Raw genomic sequence first — 25,136 nt, 5'->3', positions numbered from 1 at the left:
TGCAAAAAGGGCCAGGTATGACAGTTATTACATATGTCAATTGCGAACTAGTGGTTTTATGAACATACCAGGTGTTATGTTTTATGTTTTTCTATAGATGTGTATAACATCTGTAAATAAAATATACAGTTATGTATCCACTATAAGGTTTCTATAAGTCATTGAATGTGTCAGTTGTGAACTACTAGTATTATGAGTATTCCGTGTGGTATGGTATACATCTTGACTAATTAGATCTAAATGTTACTGCAGAAGCTCTTCCACTAATTGATCCATGTCCAACTTGTCAGGCTTACTGTAGCCTTTGCTTTTTGAGGGCTTTGGGGATTTAATGGCTGTAGTTTTAAAGTTGGGAAAGACAAGAGATCACTGTGTTCTAATTATTACTTAGAATACTGTAACTACATTTACAAATCTATATTAACTTGTGCACATGAATAACGTCCAGGACATTTACATTACATTTATTTCATTATGTTTTTTAAATTCAATTATTTGTATTTATTTATTTCCTGGTAAGGTGTTGCACATTGAAGTATAATGTCCATCATGCCAACATGACTGGATGGTGTAGGCATTGTTCAGTCTTTTGGAAGGATCCAATCCTCTCTCCATGTCCACTGAGCTACCGTAGGCATTCATGTTGCATGAGGTACCCAGCAGTTAGAAATTCTAGAGTGCTGGTTACATTTTGGTCTAGGAGCAGCCGATGAGCTAATGGGGTATAAAATATTTACATATTGTAAAGAAGAGGTCACCGAGGACCCTGTAGATAATAGTGAAAGATGTAGGAAAGTATAGATATAGAAAAGATGTTTGACTTCGTCAAGGGCATTTGGCTCTTTAGTTGATGGGAAGTCTATTTTTTTTCTATATATTTTTTTCTTATTTCTTGTGTTGTCTAAATCACCAAAAGTCATATTGTGGGCACCTCCGAGCACGCTGATTAGGTATTTGTTAGGCCCTCATTAACTGAACTGCTCACGCGACACAGCTGGGCATGCAGGCCTTTAAAATGGAAAGTAAATTGACACTATCGTTTGCTTCATGTAGCATCTTGTGAGAACCCTCACACAACTGTAATAAATGAGGGCCTTAGTACCAAAGTAGACTTTGGGGTGATAGTAGCTGTAGTGTCCGGGTTGATGGTTGATGTTTTCACTGACACCATTGCTTTATAACCATGCTCTTTTCAGGCATCCTTTGGCTTCAGTCCAGTGTGCTAAAATTACCAGTCACAGGGCAATACTGTAAATCATGTGAGTCAGTGGGAGGCAGACTTTGAAGAACACCTAAAGAGAAATACTTTAAAGAGTGTTATTGATGTGATTCAGAGAGACTGCAAACTAGGAAACCTTCTACAAGAAGGCATTTTACGTCTTGTCAGCCATACTTTTCATTAGATGCCAAGCTGCTGGTAAATGAACTCTGTAGCAAACCACAAATGTGCTTTTAGTTCCAGGGCTCAGCAATTTATGTTAGGCCTTGCAAGTAATTCTGTTTACAGTGAAACCTGGCATGGTGTGAAAAATTGGAGAATGCTGCTTGCTTTAAAGACAAAATGTATGGAATGGTGTGCGCCTGTAAGAAAAGAGGATAGATCTCAATGCCCATATGAGGATAAACATGTATATATTGTTTTAGAAAATGGAAAAAGTATAGTACAGAGGTGTTCTTTAAGGTAAAAGTGTAAAGTGATTTAGGAAGTACAGTGACATCTATTTCTATATATAAATAAAAAAGTAAATGTTCGTTTGTTCAGAATCGCAAATCTCCGAAAGTTCTTCACTGATTGCTTTGAAATTGTGACACAACGTTGGATTCAAATAGGGGGGGGTTTGTATATACCAGGGGTCTCCCACCTTTTGTGTAGTCATGCTACTTCTGGCCAGTGAAAATCGTCGTGAGCTACTGAACCCGAAGCAACTCGCGCATTTTTCCGAGAGACCCCCCATGCCCAGTTTCTTTGACTTTAAGCCTAATTTCATCAGAGCCCATACTGTGGTTTGAACATAATACCCAAGAAAGGCCTGACTTAAGACTTCCCTAGAACACCAAAAGGAATGACTTTGGATTTGTGACGCTTCAAGACATTTCAATTAATAGGTCCAAAATTAAGGTAAAAAATATAAGACCTTTCAGTAATAGTTGTCATTGAAATAATCATTGTAATGCAGCTGCATAATTTGGTCCAACAGTGCCACATAATACCAGTGGCCCTGAACAATGACTTAACAGTCATGCCGCCTCAATCCCATGCCCCCCATTCCCCTCTACTCCCCCCTGCCGCATCATGAGCTTGGCCTTGACTACTGGACACAGATAACTGCAGAGTTGTAAGAGGCAGTGGTACCCAAGGGCTTGTGGAAAGTGAGCAATCAGACAGCAGCACGAAAATCCGACTGCTGATCCTGGCTGCATCTATTTTTACCTGCCTGCCAAGTAACGGTAACCTATACACATGTGCCTTTCAATGTTTTATTGTTTTTATTGTATTGCCTGTATTATCATTGTTGTGTCGGTGACTGCTGTTGTCTGTCTTTCCCCGCTGCCTGTACGTGGCCCGTGCCCCTTTTTCCCTTCTGTTCCCCTCGCTGCCCCCATATTTCTGTATTCTGTATTTTGCCTCTGTGCCATTTGTTTTTTGTGCCCATCTGGCCTCTGTGCCACTCGTTTTCCCTTGTTTTTGTGCCCCTTTTGCCTTCTGTTCCACTCGTTTTTCCCTCGTTTTTTGTGCCTTTCTGCCCTCTGTTCCACTCGTTTTTCCCTCGTTTTTTGTGCCTTTCTGCCCTCTGTTCCACTCGTTTTTGCTTTGTTTTTTTTTTTGCCCTTCTGCCCTCTGTTCCACTCGTTTTTTGTGCCTTTCTGCCCTCTGTTCCACTCATTTCTTGTGCCATTCTGCCCTCTGTCCCACTAATTTTTTGTGCCTTTCTGTCCTCTGTTCCACTCGTTTTTTGTGCCTTTCTGCCCTCTGTTCCACTCGTTTTTCCCTAATTTTTTGTGCCTTTCTGCCCTTTGTTCCACTCGTTTTTTTGCCTTTCTGCCCTCTGTTCCACTCGCTTTTTGTGCACATTCATAAAAATAAACAGAATCCAACGTCACTAAACTATCTATCTGCTTACCTGCAGTGGAAGGCACGTCTCCTGGCTGCTTGTGGTGGTGGAAGTCACGTCTCCTACTGCTCCGCGCTGGCACCCGTCGCACAATGGCAGACAGTGCGATGCCAGTGCGTTTTCAATAGACTATGACGTCACAAGAGTCAGACTCTCACGAGAGGAGTCTACAGGAGCGTCATCCTCTTTGCCCGCCCCCACCCCAGCTTAGTTCCAATCCAAGCGGCTGGTTTGGGTGAGGGCGTGCAAATGGAGTCGGAAAGGCTGAAGGTCTACACGAGTTACTCCCGGGGTCTCTGTGAGCTACCGGTAGCTCGCGATCGACCGGTTGGAGACCCCGGGTACATACACAACGTTGGATTACAATATGCGTGTGTCGAATACGCGCGTTTTTAATCGAAAGACTGAACAGGCACATAAAAATATCAATGTTCCTTTGTTCAAAATCTTAAATCTCCGAAAGTTCGTCACCGATTGATTTGAAATTTTGACACAACGTTGGTTTAGATTAAGCGCGTGTTTATATATACACAACATGGGATTAGAATACACGATTGTCCAATACGTGCGTGTTTTTAATCAAAAGGCCGAACAGACCCTATCGATTTGGTTGCTGTGCAAAAACTACAAGGGACGCATAGAGACGATAGTCTACATATATTAGGATGGACAGTTGGTGTCAGGATGGCAGACCGGGAAGTGGGTGGAGGGAGGGGGGAGGAGTTGGTTCACTTTGCAACATTAAGAAAGGACGCATAGAGACAATAGTCTACATATATTAGGATGGACAGTTGGTGTCAGGATGGCAGACCGTGAAGTGGGTGGAGGGAGGGGGGAGGAGTTGGTTCACTTTGCAACAGTAGCACGTGTTTATATATACACAACGTTGGATTCGAATACGCGCGTGTCCAATACCCGCGTGTTTTTAATCGAACGGCCGAACAGACCCTATCGATTTGGTTGCTGCACAACAACTACAAGGGACGCATAGGGACAATAGTCTACATATATTAGGATGGACAATTGGTATCAGGATGGCAGACCGGGAAGTGGGTGGAGGGAGGGGGGAGGAGTTGGTTCACTTTGTAACATTAAGAAAGGACGCATGTAGACAACAGTCTACATATATTAGGATCTTAGACCTATTTCCCTTCTACCATTCTTAGGGAAAATCACTGAAAAGCATTTAAATAAACATCTATCCACCTACTTGGAACAATCTGGCTGCCTCGATCCATCTCAGTCAGGTTTTAGGCCAAAATACAGCACCGAGACGGCCTTGCTGTCGATAACAGACGACCTTCGGCTGTACCAGGACAAAGGTTTTTCTGTGATCCTGGTACTGCTAGATTTATCGGCAGCGTTCGATACTATCTCTCACAACATCCTTATCGAACGCCTGTCTGAGAGTGGAATCGGTGGTATGGCACTGGAATGGATCAGAAGCTTTCTCTCCAACCGCACCCAATCTGTCACCATGGGTGATTTTAGGTCGGAGGAGGTTAACATCACCAAGGGGGTCCCGCAGGGCTCGTGTTTGAGCCCTACCTTGTTCAATATCTATGTGGCCCCTTTGGCAGATGTTACCAGAGCTTACGGATTCCATCCAGTGTCATATGCTGATGATACGCAGCTGCTCTTCCCTTTTAAACATCTTACACCGGAGATAATACAATCTTTCTCCGATGGAATGAAGGCAGTTGCAAGGTGGATGTCCTCCAATTTCCTCCAATGTAACGTTGGAAAAACGGAGGTTATGCTTTTCGGTGATGTAAAGGTCCAATGGTCTCCTGACTGGTGGCCCCCCGATCTGGGACCAGTCCCTGAGCCCAAGGCAGTGATCAAGAATCTGGGGGTCAGATTTGAGCCGGAGCTGACCATGAAACATCATGTCTCCATTACTGTGGGAACATGTTTCCACGTAATAGGTCTCCTCCGGAGGGTTTTTCCTTTCCTCCCTGACCTTCATAGGAGAACTCTGGTTCAGGCTCTGATTATCAGTCGTCTTGATTACTGCAATGGTCTTATGGCAGGAGCTAATGAAGAGGATCTTAACCGCCTACAGGTGGTTCAAAATACAGCTGCAAGGCTGGTGCTTAATGCACCTCCCAGGTCTCCTTCAAGACCTTTACTGCAGACACTACACTGGTTGCCAGTCCGGCAATGAGTGAAGTTTAAGATCGGCTGTATAATCCATAAAGGCCTAAATGACTTGGGACCAGAATATTTGGCAAAAAAATTTGTTCCATACGCTCCTATCCGTACCCTTAGGTCCAGTGAACAGCTTCTGCTAAATATTCCTAAAATTACCAAAGCAAGACAAGGAGGTAGGGCCCTGTCAGTGGTGGGTCCAAGTTTTTGGAATTCCCTCCCGCTTCCTCTAAAACTATGCAGGAACCATCTTGAATTCAGGAAAAGGCTGAAAACCTTTCTGTTCAGCTTATGCTGAACATCTATTCTCGGTTTTCAGATTAGTTCCCTGGTCATAAAGCATATTTTCTGTGGATTTCTGTTTTAGCTCCTCGATTCTTGGTGTCAAAGCGCGGAGATACCCCTTCGGGGGTCTATTCATAGCGCTATACAAACCTATAAATAAAATAAATAAATAAACAGTTGGTGCCAGGATGGCAGACCGGGAAGTGGGTGGAGGGAGCGGGGAGGAGTTGGTTCACTTTGCAACATTAGCGCGTGTTGATATATACACAACGTGACAATAGTCACAAAAACATATTGTGTGCCCACAATAATTGTGAAATTAAACATATTAGAAAAGTGTGCTTACTCTTTTCTTTCTCTTACAGCTAGTGTCTAATAAAAATGTACTGTAATCTGTGCTTAACAAAAAAAGAATGGATTGTTGGGTACCTAAAAATAAAAGCTGTATGTTATTTTAACTAACAATTCTCCCATCAACACAAATAAATAATTAAATAATATTACTCTCTCCCATTGAAAAGAACATGGTCAGAGTTGCCCTCTGTGAAAAGGTACAGAGTGACATGTACTTAGAACATGCGCACAGTGGTATGTGTTTAAAATAGAAATAAATTTCGGGCCCCATTGCAATGTTCCCTCTTATCTCCGCGTGGAGATACCAGGGCCGGAAATAACAATTCCATGAGATAATTAACACTGGGCAGAGCTCATGGACTTTTACTCTGTGGAATTCCGCAGAGTTAGCGAAAAACTCCGCCAAATTCAGAGGAGTTCCGTGAGTAGGTGGAGTGAGTGAGTCCAGTTAAGTTAATGCCCTATGACATGCACCCACAGAGATTAGCAGCAGTAAAAACAACGGGGCATTGGTGAAACTTCCTCTTACAAGTTAGTGGGTGAAATATTTACAGCTTTTATCAGCAGTCTTGTCTACTTCACACTCTTGCTCCCTAGTGCACTCCCTCCCACACACACACAGTCGAAGTATGTGATGCATAAGTTAAGTTTAATCCACAGTTAGGCGGTGGGGTCACATTTTTGAGTTATCCTTAACATAACAACAATTGGCATGTACCTGCAGGTGAACGACGTCTGAGTGGCCTACAGTAGCTGTGTCCGTTCCTTTGCTGGTGTGCGGCTGGGAACTTCCTATGTCCACCATTACAAATGCCAGAAGCAGCAGTCAGACAATAGATCACCATTACTGCAGCCGAGGTTGGCAATGCAACAGCGAGGGGCTTCTAGCTTTCATGTCTGCTTGGCCAGCATTGGGCTGTGGCTGCCTCTCTGCTCCACGCTGCCCAGCTCCGTCCGGTGATGGGAATGAGCTGTTTGACGGGGCTTTGGAGCTTCAGTGCGGCTTACACACCAATTCCATCACACACACTTGGAAGCTCAGAACAATGCAGTCCCATCGTTTGCAGAATGTCTGTCCCCCTAATTGACATACTTATGCTCTAACTAATCGTTGCTAAAAATGTTTCCCTGCAGGGAAAATGGCATATCCTCCAACCAATTACATCCTTTGATGTGACTAGGGCCAATCAACCCTGACTGCATCTGCAAGGACAGAATTAGCTTGAGGGGAGTGAGTGTGGGAGAGCAGGGCAGACCCTACCAATATCAGGTGAGAGGGGTCGGTGGGCGTGCTCCTGGGAGACCCTGTGCTGGGAATTAATGGTCTTGCAATGGATAATGGAGGTAGCCCATGTCAGCGGCAGTACCCGAGCCTAGGGTGTCCAGCGCTAACCAAGTGCGGTGATACCTGTCAGTTCGGTATGTGCATCGCCTATTCACAAATGTTTGTTACATTGCAGAATGAGAATGAATGAACAGGGTGCCTCTGAGAACCCGGCGAACGTTGCGTTGCCAGCTGTCATTGCAACATGCGATAAAGTTGGGACGTGGTGCCGGAAAACTCCACCCCGCGGCGGTGACATAGTTTTTGCCAAACTTCGCATTCTAAGTAGAGTGCGGAGTGGCAAATACTCTGCAAACTCCGTTGGCGGAGTGGAGTTTACTGCCCACCCTTAATTAGATAACGAGGATTGCATATTATTTCCACCAGAATGTGTTATAATAACGTGGATCAGGTAATCCTATGTCTATTTCCCCATGTTTCCACCACCCCTTTACGGGGGAAATAGCAGGCCATCATCTGCAAACATTCTACCACCATCTTGGAGCTGGGGGCATATGTTATGGGACTTTTTCTTTTGGGCCACAGAGCCCTAAAGGGGACCATGGGGCTGCGGGAAGCAAGGATTCTTTTTTCTTCAGAAGCATCATCTGTCTCCCCCATGCTGAAGCATGCCCTCACAGTTCCGCAGATGGTCTTGGACCAGTGTCTCCAGGCCTGTAATTTTCTGGTCCTGAATTTTTGGACCTAATAATTCAGGGCTTGGAGAAAATGGAATACTTGTAGTTGCCCAGAGCAGTATATCAACCGCTTGAGGGATATTTCTCCAGTCAACTCATAATGGGCCCCATGACGTGCCGACTAATTATTAAAACAGCATAAAGTGGTGCATGGGAATAAAGTAAAGCTTTACAGCCCTATTGTGCCTTTTGAACTAGAACCCTACAGAGTGAGACTGCCATGTCCCAGCAGCTATTTCATGAACATATGGCCAGGTCAACATGCACTTTCCCCACTAAGGTATTTGAATAAGTAACGCAGCTTTCACATGGGCCCTATTATGATCCCGGTCAGAAAGCCTCCGACATGCTGTTGGAGGCTTTCCGACTGACATCATAGGTTTCAATTTCGGTGGTCGGAAGTGAAACTGGCCAGTCATTCCGGCTGGCTTTCAATGGGCTCAAGGAGCACGCCGGCCAATTGGAACTGGCAAGTAATCCCTTCAAGACGGCGTTTCCGCAGGTGGAATTGCGATGTCGGTTACCCACAGGCTTTGACAGGCTTGTGCTGAGGTTTAAGGCCGCAGCACAAGCTCCAATAGAGAAATGTGAGTATGCAACCACAACATGTGCAGTCGCATTGGGTAATAGCGGTGTCAAGACCCCTGACCGTAGGTCGGTCAGTCCCAAGACCGCAATCTCCGCCCGACATCATAATCAGGCCATAGTATGCAGTATTTACTGTGTTTGCTTTAGAATTAAAGAGCATATTTATCATTGTTGTTGCATCGCCCTTGTGAGGCATTCCCTTGGTGGAGCGTGGGTGCTCCCACACACCCACTCATGGATTTTGGTGCATTCTGAATAAAGTATACTCGTGCTGTTCAGTAACTTTAGACTACGAGTTATAGTTTCTTAACATGAGTAACATAACATAAGTGTTTTTGTGTTCCTAATAACTTTGGCACAGTCTGACAAATCTCTATGAAACGTCCCGAAAAGGTGCTACTTTTAGATCAATTTGTGTATGGAAAGTTTCAGGGTTATACGTCAAGCCGGGGGCATGTAAAAAGGGGTGATCCCCAAACGCAAAATCCCAATACATTTTCCATGGACTTCTTTAAGACTGTCTACTGCAAAACTGCTGGATGTAATCACACCAGATTTGACATAATTAGATGTTGGTCCACAGATTGTGCTTTTTGTGATTTGGAGTAAATCCGTTCAGTAGTTTTTGAGAAATTAAGGATCAATAATAATTGCATATCTGGAAGGTTGGTTCTGCGAGAGACGAGAGAGACTCAGGGAGGTTTATTTCCCTTCGGCCATCTCACTCCCATGGGAGTCAGACTTCTGCAGAAGAGAGCACTCTGATTGGGTGGGAGAAACAGAAACATGAAAAAAATGTTGCGGAACATGTTTAAAAAAAAATACCCTGACCCCCCAGGCCCTATGGGGGAGACTCAGAGGGACGTCCCCTGGGGCCACAACAAAAAATACGCAGCAAAAAATTGCTGTGATCCTACGGGACTACTGCAGGATCAAAAAAAGAAATGCCAGGCGGGCCATATTTTGTAGGTTTATGCCCAGGGGAGCCCAAGGCATGCATCCATAAAGGGGAGGGGGCTGCATGGACACCCTCCCCAAGACATTAAAGGCCTTGGGAGCCCAGCCCAAGCCAAAATATGCATATTAGGGGAGGAATGCCACAGGCCCCCTGCCCACGAGCCTCCAGAGCCCCCATTGAGCCCACCTTGGGGCCAAAATTAGCTTATTTGGGGGGACTGCACGCTGAATTTTATGGCTCGTGGAGGGGACCACGCAGTCCCCCTCCTCAAACCATTAAAGGCCCTGGGACCCCACCCTCTGGGCCGATAACTTTAGGTCACACCCCGAGTTATATGGCACGGGAGAGGAGCCATGAAAAAGCCCCCCTCCCTGAACCATTAATGGTCCTGGAGACCCCATCCACTGGGGCCAGCTCACAAGCTATGTCCTGGGGACCCAACCCCTGGGACATAGCATTCTCTCTGTCTGCACCGCAACGGGCAGGGAAACCTGTGTTTGCTCTCGCTCGGCGGCGGCATTTTCAAAACCCCCGCCAAGCAGGAGCAAACACAAAAGGCCTCATTACGATGTCCGTCAGAAAGCATTCCGACTGACTCCCTGTCTGAATGGGTTTCGACCGACTCGGGTTCGGGGAGTCCAACCGACCAATTACAATGTTTCCAAACACCGTTTGGTCGAATTCCCATTGGCTTCAATGGGAGCCTGTGTTCCGACCGACAACACAGGCCCTCATTGAAAAAAGGGGTGGTTCCAGAAAACCTTTATCCCTGTGACAGGCACCCCATGGTGCCTGCCACATTGTGCATGGTTATGCAGAGAGGTCCCATGGGCCCCAACCAGAGGCACATGGGTGAAGGGGCCCTGCTACGGGTCCTCAAAGTCAGTTTCTGACAGCCGTTTCAAGTTGGACAGAATGATTTGGAAAGACTGTCAGAATCCGACATTGTAAAATGTCAGTCAGAAAAGCGGTCCATAGACCTGTACGATTTGGCTCCAACCAACTCAGAGTCTCTGAATGCCGGTCAAAACTGAGTTGGAAAGACTGAATGGTTACCATCTATCGCAATCGGTCGGTCGGAAATGTTTCCGAGTCAGTCAGAAATATGGGTTCCAACACTAGTTAGGAAATTCCGAATCCTATTCGGAGCCTTTCCAACCGACATCGTGATGAGGCCTAAAGTCTGCTCCCAGCAGGCACAAGCTTTGAAAATGATCCCGTCTACTGGGAGCAGATATTTGATCTGTTTTCTTTCCCACACTGAAAAGGCAGGGACTCAGATCAAAAATTGGTCCCACCCAGAGGGAGCAGCATTAGTAGCTGCTCCGGGAGGGAGGGAGGGCGGAATGCTTGCTCACGCTGCATGCGGGGAGCTGACTGGGGGCCTTGGGGCTCCCCTCTCGGCTCCCATCAAGTATAGGGTGAGTACCCTGCGTGGGCACCGGGGCATCCACCTTTAAAATATGCAGGCCCGGGGAGTTGAGGTCCCCAGGGCTGATAGCAGTTCTGGGAGGGGAGCTGTGTGGCCTCTCCCCTTAATTGAAATTCGTGGCCCTGGGGAATGGGGTCTCCAGGGCCTAATACGGATTGAGGAGAGGGGCCACATGGTCCTTTTCTCCTTTATTTTGTGTTTTTAGTAATGGCCCAGTGGGATGGGGTCCGAGGGCATGCCAAAGCTTGGGGAAGGGGCAAAACCTTTTCCGGGATTTCAAAATAGACACCTTCATATGTAAGAGAGTGGGTGAGTCATATGACAGTGGAGAAAACAAAGATTTTTTTTAATGTAAAAATATACTTGTTTTGCTCTGGCTAGTTTTCCATCTGGCAGAAAATTAGCGTTTAAAAATGTTGCTACATAGAGAAAATCTTGTCATTCTTGGTGAACCACATAAAGTTCAGACATCAACAACAGACATTTAGTAAAATACGACGACACAGGATTTTGTATGTTAAAACCTGGGCTTGTTACCTTTTATCCTGACTGACATTCCAGTTTTGTAAAACCCCTGTCGTTTTGATCAAATTACAATAAAACTGATGGGATCTTCAAGTTATGGTTCCTTTGCCTCAGTTGGAAAAGTCCTCATTTTTTAATTGATCATATGCATTCACATTGTGACCAAGACTGAACATGAATTGATTTAAAGGCTTAGACTGCATGGAGAAGCAATCATACAAAATTTGAAATTAGAAGCAATAGATTTAAGGAACTTAAAACAGATGTACTGCCTATTTCTCTCATCAGCAGGAAAGTGCATACCAAGCCTATGGATCTCATCCTTTAGTCTAATTTACACGAGTTGGATGAAAGTACAGAATATCTTAGCTGCATGACAGTGTGAAGTATCATATAAGAAGCATGAATTAAAAACATGTATGTGCTTCTTCATTTCAGCATATAGACATTAGCACACATTTGATTTTAAATATAGACGATAAGAGTAACAGATAAGACCCTATCCACAAAGGTATGTTTGCATGTCTAGATCTCCACCAAAACATGTATTTATTTTTATTTAAATTACTTTTTAAATGAATTCAATTAACTGCTATTTTAATTTTACCTCCACCCCTCTTCCAAGAGTATAATTTATGTTGAAAAAGCAAGCTATGTACTAGTTTATTTATGATTGTCAGTTTCTAAAAAAAAAAAATTCAATTTACAATACAGCTTATTAAAATATGATTACACTTATTAAAAATTAACAGTTTTATTGTAACATATGTTTCATGATAAACGTACAAATAATATCATAAATGTAATTTAAAATGTTATTTAATTTGTAATGTATATATTTCCCTCTGTGTAACTATTAATGCCTGCCTCTGATCATCTATCGGAGTGTGTTAAAGGACCAGAGAAATACAATGTGTGGTGCTTGACATATGCTAAGCTGGGCTAGAGTAGGTTTGAAGCAGTACTCTGTAGGAGATTTAAATGTTTATTGCCAAATAATCTAAAGGCCCGAATTAGAGTTTGGCGGGCAAGTTTGCAATCATAAATGTGACGGATACCTAGTCCTCCCTAATTGAAGTGTATTAGCATGTAGGCAAAAGGGATATCTGTATTGTCTATCAGTAACACATCTGCAGTCTAAATCAGGCCCTTAGTCTTCTGTACACATGAGTTTTATCATCCCTAACCCCCTCCATCATGTCCATACATTTTGAAGTAATTACTCCCTATTTTAAAACCACTCCTCATGCCCATTCAACATTTACTACTAAATTAGATAGTTATATCTGTGGAATCTCCACCTGCGGGGCAGAGATCTCTGTACAGAAATGATAATGAAGTGAGTTCTGGTTGGAGGTTTGTGAGTTGCATTTTGGAGCTGGTAAAGTAGTGCTACTTATGTACTCCAAAATGGCTTTGCTGATTGATATTCACCCTGTTTCTTTCTTTTCTAAAAATTTCAGGTGCTGGAAAAATATTATTCAATTGTTTATACATTTAGAAATGTTTGAAATGGCACAGGTACTTCTGGTTTCACACCAACTTTCTTATAATAATGTTAAAAGACAGCAACACATTTGGGCCCAAGTTTTTTTGCACACACAGAAATAGGAGTTTGTGACACGAAGGCTCTCCATGCCACTGGAGTCAAGCTATTCTGGCTGATGAGGGGTGAAACCCCGAAACCGGTCCTAGTATGCTTGTTTCCAGTTCAGGGAGTATGAGCTGGACTGTTCCCATTGGGCACAGTGTCAAGACTGATTAGCATATGACTTGCACAGTGCCAAGACTGATTTACATATGGCTGGGTTCAAACTGGAATGGCATGGGGAGCAAATAAACTATAGATTTGTGCCCACATCTCTGTACTGGGGTGAATGTATGACATTGTTCTGCATTCTGTACACCAATTGTTCTTTTTGCATTTGTCACCCCGAGTGGGACGGGTATGCCCAGAAATGAGTCTGTGCTTTCCATGCCACTGGAGGCAAGCTTTTCTGGCTGATGAGGGGTGAAACCCCGAAACCAGTCTTAGGATGCTTGTTTCCAGTCCAGGGAGGACCTGACCTGACAGTTCAGGCTGGTCTGTTCCCATTGGGCTCAGGGTCAAGAGTGATTTGCATATGGCTGGGTTCAAACTGGAATGGCATGGGGAGCAAAAAATGAGGGATTTAGGCCCAGATCTCTGTACTGGGGTGAATGTATGACATTGTTCTGCATTCTATCCATCAATTGTTCTTTTTGCATTACGGCTAGTGGTGCCATACAATTGTCATCTAATTAACTGCTGGTAACCCATATAGCAAACAAATATCTACCAGGCAAAATAAGTTGGAAACGATCATGCATCCATTCTTTTGGCAAGATTCACAAACTGCACTTTGTAGTACATTTCTTAGTACTACAAAATGTACTTCAAAGAGCTATTCACAAACTATGCACAGAGTTTATGCCTCTGCATTACCTATACTTATGTGTGCAGATTTCTTTGCCCTGCCTGAAAAGTCTCTGCAAGTATATGTTTTAGTAATAAATGTGTGGTGGGACACATGAGAGTGGATTGAAAAAGGGTCATACTTGGTACAAAAAGGAATGGATTAGGGAGGAGTAAGAAGGGGTTAGGAATTATGTGGGATGTGTTTAGGGAGGGACTTCACCCACCCTCACAAGAGTAAGCCAACTGCTATATACAAGGGGTTGAAACACTTAACTTACACTTTTGCAGTAAATTATGCTTCCCACATGTTTACCATCGGAGTTTGTGTACACTCAAAACAGTAAATTGACTTAAAAGTGCATTTTACCTCTTGAACCATGCCACTTGATTCTAGAAGTAAAAAGGTACGCAGAAATCATGCTTTGACTTTTTCGTCTTTGAAGGTATTCTCCTAATTGCTACATATTCTTTTCTTCCACGCTCAATACTTTCCTCAATACTCCTGTTCCAAGCCAAATTTATAGTTGAACGTTGCTGAATATTTTTCACAATTAATATAGCAAAATACACAACTCTTAAAAATAAAACACAACACATCAGAAGCACTTCAGTCTAACATGTGCTTAATGGAGAAACAGCAAGCAGACCAGCAAATAATCTGTCATTTCAGCTGACCAGCGCTCTCGCTGGAAAAAGATCAGTTGGAGCCTAATGGTAATATACAGGAAATTAAGTTCATTTTAAATATGTTTTTTTCTCAAGTCTATAGAACCTAATCATGTGAAAGAAACGTGTTACTATTTGCAGAAAATATTTAATAAGCAGGTGGCAGGATTTTTGCATGAATGTGCAAATGTACTAACCTGAATAAAATGGCTTCCAGGTCTGCTAGAGTCAGGCATAATTAAGGCTAAAGGACATTTCAGATCATTAAGAACATATAGCGATGTATACATACATATGTGCACATATGTGTGTGTCTGTGTGTATAAATATATATTCACTGAAAAAAACATAGGTTTCCGGCCTGATATAGTTAGGAATTAGTATTTAAAAAACCTTAGAAATTCACTGAAAAAAAGTAGGTTTTAGGGGTGTTATAGTTAGCTGGACATTTCACTCGTACAAAACCATTGAAATTCCTCCGATATAGTTAGTTGTACTAACTATATCTCGCTCACCCGCAATCCACTGCTGATGATGTCACATATTACATCATTCATGACAGGGGTGCCGCTCGAAGCAGTTAGCTGAAACGCGGATTTTGTTCTCCTACCCGGGGCCAAAGAGAATTCTGTGGAGTCACCGCCATATGGACACGCTGTGCCCGCAAATACCAGGGGAAAGTTCCTGAGCCACGAGGAAGCAGTGCGGACGTCCGGGACTGCGAGGACCAGCATTCTTTACACCATCCACAGCTGGTGCCTCTTCCCGGGAGTGTTCCGCCCACTCCCCTTGCTGGTACTTAATCGGAATCCCAACGCGCATCGCGGGACGCGCGCGGGACAAAGCCCGGGGCAAAGCCCGGACAAAGGGCGGACAGTCTGAGACAGTCCGAGACTGACCGTGACTGGACTGGGCCAGGATACTATTCGGCTGTTTTTAAGCTGTTTTCAAGGCTCTCCCACACCACTTTCATCGTAAGACTTTTTGCTGTTAATACTTTTGAGCGCTGTCTGTGCTGTATTCCACCATTAACTGTTAATCTCTGTTTTCCCCTGAACCCCCCGTGTAATTGTGTAACTATCTCACTGAGTATAATATGTCCAAACAAAAATCAGCCTCTGTTTCCAACACCATGGATAACTACTTAGTGCAGGTAGTGAGCAAAATTAATAGTACAAGAAGAATATCTTTGGGTTTAAGCTCTACACCTATAATCCCCACACAGAACTCCTCACCAGAACTTAATCTGATTGAAGTCCCGATACAGATACATTGTAGTGATACCTCAGATATAGTATTCCCCCCGGACGCAAACTTGGACCAAACCACCTCTACTGCTGTTAATTTGGTCAATGACTCCCTAGACCAATCTAATATAAATGTAGATAAACCCCCCTCCCCCTCCCCTGTGTCTATCCCTGCTACTAGAGCTGTTAGAACATGTAGAAAGGTCCAGAACAAACGGGGTGGGTTACGCTCTAGTAGGAAAAGGATTGCTTCTCCACCTAATTCCACGGCCACAAAAGACACAACAGGGGAGTATGGTGGAAAGGTGACGTTGGAGGATGACCAAATTACAAAACTTGTCAGTATGATTGACTTAAAGATCAAAGGTATTGTAAAACCGTTGATAGCTAAGATCAATCATCTAACAGCAGAGGTAAAAAGGCTAGGAGGAACCATAAATAAGACCATGGAAGAGGTGGGTAAAATACCAAATCCTGCTCCAGATAGAGCTGAATTTATAGTAAATGTACCAGGGGTGGAGATAGAGGGTGGGGAGAAAGTGGACCCAATTCCCCAAACGTCCCATAACCAAGTACTTAATAATGTTCGGGCAATACCCAATGAAGTCCCCCCTCCTAAACCCATTGGCATAGGTACCAAGAAAGGCCCGGTCCAACTCATTGTAGAGGCCTTCCCCCTAGTTCTGGTCCTGGCCAATGTACCTTCCTTAAAGCCGGGCCAAGTAGAATCCACTGCTCCTTTGATTAGCAAAGCTTTCTATTGGCTGTCCAACAACATGATGATATCCCCATGGGGTAAACAGCAGCTAGCAGAGGAAATTACTATGGCAAGGAGGGTGGACTGGATAGGGAATGGTGTGAAAAAATTCAAAGGTGACTGTGTAGTTCTGCATCTTCTAAACCCAGAAGTACTTCCTGAAGTGTTGAGAAATCTACTTCCTCCACAACGTATGAGCACAGACATCCCGTTAACATTGGATTTTTTCTACCATAGAGGTAAAACAGGGAACCCGAGTATCTTAAAGACTAAATGGAACCCAGTATCACATAAGTGGGGTAGGGCTCCCCAATCTAGTGAATGGGAAATTAATCTTGAAAACAGATTTGGAGCACTATCTGATTTGAATGATTGTGATTGACTTGAAGCAATTGACAGTGGAGTGTCTAACGAACCGGCTGAGCTACTAAGTATAGACACTCACACAGAGAGGGGGCTAAGCCTCATAAATGTTACTCTTGGGATTTCAGGGAAGAGGGCAGATGAAGCACCTATTCTAAGTAACAGTATTGAGAACAGACACCTGGACCCACAGTCTGTCCCCTCTATGATAGAATCATGTCTTGCTTCTGATCTAGTTGCACCAGCACTAGAACTGTTATACCATAATCAATCTAATTTAGAATCAGAAACAGTGCTGGTGGATGACTCACAAGGTATTTTTCCACCCCAGATCCCGCTAGGTTTAGTAGCAGATGAAGTAGTAGAATCAGGGTTGTCCTTTCTGTCCTGGAACATTGCTGGAATTACTAATAAGTTGTTATCACCCGAATGGTGTAAATCTATAGACCAATTTGATATTCTACTGTTCCAGGAAACATGGTCAGTGATCCCTATATACTATATAGGGTATCTTAATTACTATATCCCAGCAATAAAAAATCATAAGGGTCGTCCTGTAGGGGGTCTGATAATCTGGGTGCGACAAAATCTATGCTGTAAAATTCAGCAAAGGAGCTCTCCACTAGATGACATATTGTCAGTCAATCTTACTTGGGCTAATGGGCAGGGGATGGCCATATTCAACGTCTATGCCAGGGGAGTAGCGGGGGGGAAAACATCAGATGTAATAACTGCTCTCGACCATGAGCTAGAAGCTCTCCCAGTACAGCTGTCTCTCATTGTTGGGGGCGATGTCAATACCACCTTCGAACCGCTTGGCTATGAAGATCAAATTCTAACAGAAGAAGAGGATAGCAAGTGGGGTATTCCTCAGTTAGAACTTCCTGTAGTTGACAGATGGTCAGCGGTGGCAATCCAACTGAAGGCCCTATGCTTAGCAAGAGGACTCAGAGCAGTTAATGGACGAACCCCTTCAGATCGTCTGGGGAACAAAACATTTGATAATGGTAGGTTCTCCAGCCGAATAGATTATTTCCGAGTGGATATTAAAATATGGTATAGGCTGATTGACATGTCAGTTAAAACCCGGGTAGAGAGCGACCACAACCCCCTCTGTATGGTTTTTACAACAAATACAGGGTCAAGAGAATCAAACCAGGGGGGAGGCAAAATTACCCTGGATATTGTAGCCTCAAACAACCAACGCCATGTAAAGTGGAGTAGGCTAATTGAGAATGCAGAGAGGCTAGAGGAGCTTAAACAAGTGGTGCTTGAAGTAGCGGTTAAGATAAACTTACATGTTAAAAAGCAAAACTTTCCTGAAATTATGCTTGATGCTCATATAACCCTTTTTACCAGGCTCCAGGAGTTTTTTAAGAAGCAGAAGAAACCAGGTAATACCCATAATAAGCTGCCCAAAATAGGATGGTACAATAAAACCTGCAGAGTAGCCGGTCAGAATCTTAGCACTGAGCTTAGAAATAAGAACATCTTAGGTGTAAGAAGAGCGAGGGATATCTACAGGAAGGCACAAAAAGAGGCCAGGAAAAAGTGGGACGAGGCCCACTGGCACGATCTTAAATCCGCCTGTGAGGCAAGGAACCAAAGCCAATTCTGGGCCCTGATCAAATGGGATAGAGGAGGGGTGGCACAACCTCCACAAAACCACGTAGCAAAAAATCAATGGGTTGATTTTTTTAAACCACAATATGCGCGTGATTTTACTGAAGGAGAGTGCGCTTTACCTCCCACAGTTTTTTATCAATGTCAGTTATTCTCCTTAAAAGACGTTAGTGTAGCGTTGGACTGTGTGACAGGAGGTCGCGCTCCAGGCATGGATTCCATACCTGCAGATGTGTTTTTAAGTGACCGCCCATCCTGGTGCCAGTACTTTGAGTGGCTAGCTAATTCTGTGGCTAGAGGTGCACCAATACCGACCTCTTGGAAGAGTGCAGAAATAATCCCAGTTTTAAAAAAAGGGGATAAATCATTACCCAGCAACTACAGACCTATTCGTCTTATAGACTCTGCTCAAAAGATAATAGGTCGACTAGTGCAAAATCAAATACAAACCTGGATTGATGAAAAAGATATTTTATCCCCATACCAAGCTGGGTTTCGTCCATGCACAAGTTCAGTTGATCAGGTATTTTTCTTTATAGCCCTCTACTGGAGGAACGTGAAGTTATCCAATGGAACTCTCTATGCTGTTTTTGTAGACTTAAAATCAGCCTTTGATTTAGTTCCCCGTTCAAAGCTCTGGGGGGTGCTTGCTGAAGCTTGGATGGCCCCGGAACTGTTGACGTTACTCGTCCGCCTACATGAGAACAACTATGCCAAAATCAGGTGGGGGGCTCAGGGTGAGGTGACCGACACATTCCCGGTCGAGCGTGGGGTTCGGCAGGGGTGTGTCTTGGCACCAACACTGTTCTCCATATACATCAATGGCATCGTAGATCATCTAAAATGCTCTCCCACCGATGCACCGATCCTGGCAGGGGCACGTGTGCCTGTTCTCATGTTCGCGGACGATACGCTCATAGTTTCCCGAACACCGAGTGGGCTCCAGAAGGCAGTCAACGCCTTCGGTGAGTTCTGCAAAGCGCGTGGACTTGAGATAAATACAACCAAAACAAAGTTCATGTGCCTGAACCAGCGGAACACCTTCAGGGGCTCAATACATTTTAATGGTATCCCCTAGAACAGGTTGAGGCCTTCACGTACTTGGGTATAAATCTCCAATGTAACCTGAGCTGGAAAAACCACATTGACATGGCTGTTTTAAAATTTCACCAGCTGGCAGGTGTAGTGGCCCATAAACACAAAGCCTCATTGACCAAGCCCATTACCCCTGCCCTAGAAATCTATAATATGAAGGTGATCAGTGCCTCCTTATACGGTCGGAACTTTGGGGTTTCGCCAACTTGAAACAACTGACATTGGCGGAAAATAGTTTTTTTCGTTGTTTGATTGGGGTTCCCCAAAGTACTCCAACCGTAGTGTTGGCATATGATCTAGGCAGGAAAAATATTGTGGACTTGGCACGGCTACGACCCCTATTATTTTGGAGACGCATTTTGACCACCCCTGAATTGGTACATTATGCAACTGCCCTTGAAGACATCATTAAGGCAGATCGTTTTCATTCGATCTCGTGGTTAAGACAAATAAGAGGGCTGCTTAGCAAGCTGGAATTAGACCATCTGTGGAATTCTTCCAATCTCGAAAACTTCCCATCAAAGGCTACACTAAAGAATATGTATTGGGAAATGATATGGTCGTCCACTCAAAGCACAGGTTCTAACACCAACCTAACAGGACGATATTTGGATATTAAACCTGTTCCATCGTGTGAGCCTTATTGGGACATTATCGAAAGGCCATTTGACAGGAAACTGTACTTTCAATTTAGAATCGGTACGCTTCCTATAAAGGTGTTTACCTGCAAATGGTCATCAAATTTGGATGATAAATGTCCCCATTGTAAAGATTCGATAGAGAATATTGCCCACATATTGTTTGTTTGTCCCCTCTATGTTAATCCACGACGAAGATGGATAAAACCAGTGTGCCTAAATCTAGGAACGCGCAGGTGTTCTGAGGCGCTAAGAATACTGGAATCGGACTGCACACCTTACTTGGCAATAGCTGTCGCAAAATATTTAGGTTGGGTATGGACTATACGCACCCGCACTTTACAACAGCTGTTTGATGATATAACTGACACTGTTGATTTGCTGTGATCTTATGTATTTAAATCTGTAAAATGTCAGCACCATGTTTAATGAGTTTCTTAAAAGATAAAGTTTTTTAATATTGTTGTAGTATTTATTGTTTAATGTAGGATGTGAAAATCGCTTTTATGACTGCTGTTGAATAAAGTTTTTGAAATTTGATTTGACATGGTCAGTGACATCACTGATGACATCTCAAATGACATCACTGATGACATCATCCAGTGAATGTGGTTTGCTTTGTTATTTAAATATGTATTATATATGTAGCAATTTGCATTGAAGAATGAGTGGATATATACATATAAATATCTGGATGGAGGATTTAGTAGCAGTGTGATTGACTGTTTACTCACTAAATATATACTTACTGGTCTTTAACCATCATGTAAACAAGGTAGTATCATCCGCCTTTTATGTCCTGAAGAAAATCAGGAAACTCATGCCCTATCTTCCAGCATCAGCAGGAAAAACTCTCATTACTACCTTGGTATTCTCGAAGATGGACTACGGGAATGCCCTCTTTCTGAACACTCAAAAACAAGTCCTAATGAAACTCCAGTCCATACAGAATGCGGCAGCCAGAATCCTGCTCGGTATTCCCCGACGCCATCCGACAACTACAGCCATTCGACAGCTTCACTGGCTAAAAGTGGAAAACCGTATTAAATTCAAGGCATTATGTATTGCCTATAAAGCCGTACACAATATAGGACCCAGGTTTCTGAGAGAGGCCTTTAAACTGCACACCCCAAAGAGACAGCTCAGATCTGCAAACATTTGCATGCTCTCAGTCCCTCGAACCAAAACAGTGATCTGGGGAGACAGGCGTTTCATGGTAGCAACACCCAAGCTATGGAACACCCTCCCTCTGATCATTAAAACCGCCCCCAACTTGGTAGGTTTCCGTAAGCTCCTTAAAACCTGGTTATTTGACCAGTAAGCTGGTGGGTATTGGTCCTTATCTGAGTAATCATATGCGCCAAGACACCCACGGGTAATTGTCGCGCAATAAAAATCTCAAATAAATAAAATAAAATAAAAAAAATATATTGGATAGTGACTAAACTGTGTGAACATCTGTATCACTTTGTCAGTTGTTGTGTAAACTACTTCTCCAGTTGGTTACTAGCTATTTGAAAGTCTATATTAGTTATTGATTAGTTAACTGAGTATTTGTATGGGAGAGTGAATGTGTGTGTGGTTCAGTGGGAGGCGTGTGACTGCCCAAAGATGTGTGAATAGTCGATTTAATAGGTATATTACATTAAGACTACATGTTTTAACAGTTGTTTGGGTGAGTGAATATCTTTATGGGTGTGGTGATGAGCAAATATCTCTCTCAATGGTACATGTCCAACAAAGTAGAAAAATAAAAGGCAATGTATGTGTCCCCTTCCCCCCTCCCGTGGACTGACCATTTTCTGATCCCCCTCGTTTGGAGTACCAAAGGCCCCTTCAACATAACCGCACGTCAGGTGCGCAATTGGTCAAAACTTCCCGAAGAGAACTGGCTAACGGCTCTAGAAACTTTCAGACCCCCAAAAAATCAAGATCCCTCTCTAGCCAACGAAAATTATAATAGCTGGATCTCTAAATCACTTGACTCTATACTTCCGGTAAGCTGCACCAAGCCCAAATGCAATCTAAAAACCGCCCCTTGGTATTCCCCCTAACTAGGGGAGATGAAACGCCAATGTAAAAAACTTGAAAGGAAGTGGCATCTAGACTACTCCCCTTCAAGGAAAACCACCTACAGGAAAGCGATAAGGGCCTACAAAAACGAAATTAAAACCACACAATCAAATTTCTATGCAGAAAAAATTATCGCAGCTGCCTCCAAGCCAAAAGAGATATATCATATTGCAAAAACCCTTCTCAAGCTTCCTGAAACCCCCCCCTCTCACAAAACGCAAACCCATTGCAACGATTTGGCAGAGTTCATCTTCCAAAAAATCCAAAGTATTTACATCTCCTTTCCCCTTACCCACATTGACCCCCGCTCATGCTACCACTGGAATCTGGGCAGCACCCCCCATCACTCTTGAAGCCCTTCCTCCTCTCGACCCAAAGACGCTCGACTTCATTATGCATCAGGTAAAGTCCGGCTCCCCAAACGACCCGGCACCTCCACGCATCTTGCTCTCTGCTATTACCAATCTCCTCCCCACCATTCTGGACCTGCTCAACGCCTCCCTCTCCACAGGCATTGTCCCACCTCCCTGGAAGCGAGCTATGGTCAAAGCTCTTCTCAAAAAACCAAATCTGGACCCAGATAACCCCAGCAAGTATCGCCCGATCTCCCTGCTACACTGGGTGAGCAAAATCTTAGAGAAACATGTAAATAAGGTCCTGAAAGACTTCCTCGAGACCAACCACCTACTCGACCTCTCCCAAACGGGTTTCTGTCCCATGCACGGGACCAAAACCGCTCTGGTTGTAGTGACGGAGGAGGCCAGGAAGATCTTGGACCAGGGAGAATCGGTGGCAATCATCCTCCTCGACCTAAGTGCCGCCTTCGACACTGTGAACCACAAAATTCTACTGCACCAACTAACCAGCATAGGAGACTCAGGGACAGCAATTGCCTGGCTTGAATCTTTTCTAAAAGACCGTTCATTCCAGGTCTTCGAGGACGACACCACCTCCCCCAGAAAGCCCATTGGCTGTGGGGTGCCGCAGGGCTCTTTGTTGAGCCCTACGCTATTCAATGTTTACATGAGCCCACTAGCTGAGATAGTCCGTCCGTTCGGGATAAAAATCATCACATATGCCGACGACACTCAGCTAGTGGTGGCCCTCAATCAGTCAGTCACACACAAAGCACAGGATAACCTCAGGGTCTGTTTAGAAGAAGTCAGCAAATGGATGACTTCCTCATGTCTTAAATTAAACGGAGACAAAACGGAGCTAATGCTCCTAGGCAATCTCCCTGCCCCCACGATCAACTCACTCTGGCCCTCCTGCCTTGGCTCCCCTCCCACACCCAAAGACACAATAAAGAGCCTCTGCATCTGGATGGACAAATCCCTCAGCTTCAACTGCCAGGCAGCCAAATTATCAGCTATTTGTTTCGGGCTTCTTAGGCTACTTCGGAAGATTCTTCCTCTCCTGCCCTTTCGGGCAAGGCAGATCATAGTCCAAGGTCTAATCCTGTCCCGTCTTGATTTTGGAAACGCCCTCTACCTAGGAGCCCCTCAAACCACCGTACGGAAGCTCCAGATTATACAAAACTGTGCTGCTCGAAAACTGCATCAGATCCCCCGTCGCCTTCCAGCCAAGCCTGGTCTAATAAGCCTTCAGTGGCTCCCAGTCAGGGAGAGAATTAACTTAAAAACCCTCTGTATCTCCCACCGAGCGTTTTGGAAAACGGGGGCTGCCATCAATCACTCCCTAATCACCCCCTACCACGCGAACAAGCAGCTCCGATCAGCATTCTCCTTCCTCGCCACAGTCCCTAGGATCAAGCGATCAAGAAGTGGAAGCCATTCATTCTCGTATAACGCAGCCAAACTCTGGAACTCCCTCCCCCTCCATTTGAGATCCGAGCCCAACCTTCTCCTGTTCTGCAAACATCTAAAAACCTTTCTTTTCAAGAAATCCGAATAAAATCTTTTCAGCTGGTTCACCTGCTAGTGTTGTTTATTTAGCGCTAGGACGCCCGAGGGTAGCTATTGCGCTCTATAAATCTTCTTTTCATTTCATTTAATTTAATTTCATTCTTTTAATTTCATTTCATTTCATTACAAAATATATTCTCTCAGAATGAATTACTTTAGTTTAAACACTTTGCAAATAGGCAATAGACTTTTAAGTACAGTAGTTACAGTTGTTGCAATGGGCAACACAATTTCAAACACAATGCAACATTGACCTCAATGTGTTTTTCTAGTTAAATGCAATTAGTTCCTTTATGGATTACTTTTCTAACCACGGGACTGGATACTAGATTCAGTCCTTGGACATCTCCTGTAAACAGTTGAGTAAAAGTGGTTTAGTTACAGAAGTGATTTTTAAGGAATATTATTGTATTTTAAAAGTTGACAGATATTTATTCACATGGAATCACCAATGTTATACTAGGGGAGGAAATTCACTTAGCAGGTAAGTAGTGTTATCATTACTTTTTCTTACTCAGTGGTGGATCCTGGATCCAGCACTGGTGCATCTCATGTAAACAGTTGAAAGAATGCATTCAAGTCATACAGGCGATTTTTAAGGAATATTTTTAGTTTGTGAAAATAGACACTTAGAAACTTTTCTGGTTAAAACCAGACAATGGATTCCTATGGAAGGAAATACAAGTTACTGGTAAGTACGGTTCAAATTACTTTTCATGGTCAGTGCAGGGCTAAAAGACGCAGCACTGGGTTCTCTCCTGATAACAGGTGAGTAAATCGGAATTCGTTGTTCGGATAATTTTAGGTGAATATTTTAAAGTTCCAAAACTCCACACTTAGAAGAATTTCCAAGTGAAACCAGTCTATGTTAGCCTATGGAAGGA

The sequence above is a fragment of the Lissotriton helveticus genome, chromosome 7 (genome assembly GCF_964261635.1).
Source record: "Lissotriton helveticus chromosome 7, aLisHel1.1, whole genome shotgun sequence".
NCBI classification, from domain to species: Eukaryota; Metazoa; Chordata; class Amphibia; order Caudata; family Salamandridae; genus Lissotriton; species Lissotriton helveticus.
Note: the sequence above shows the minus strand (reverse complement) of the source record.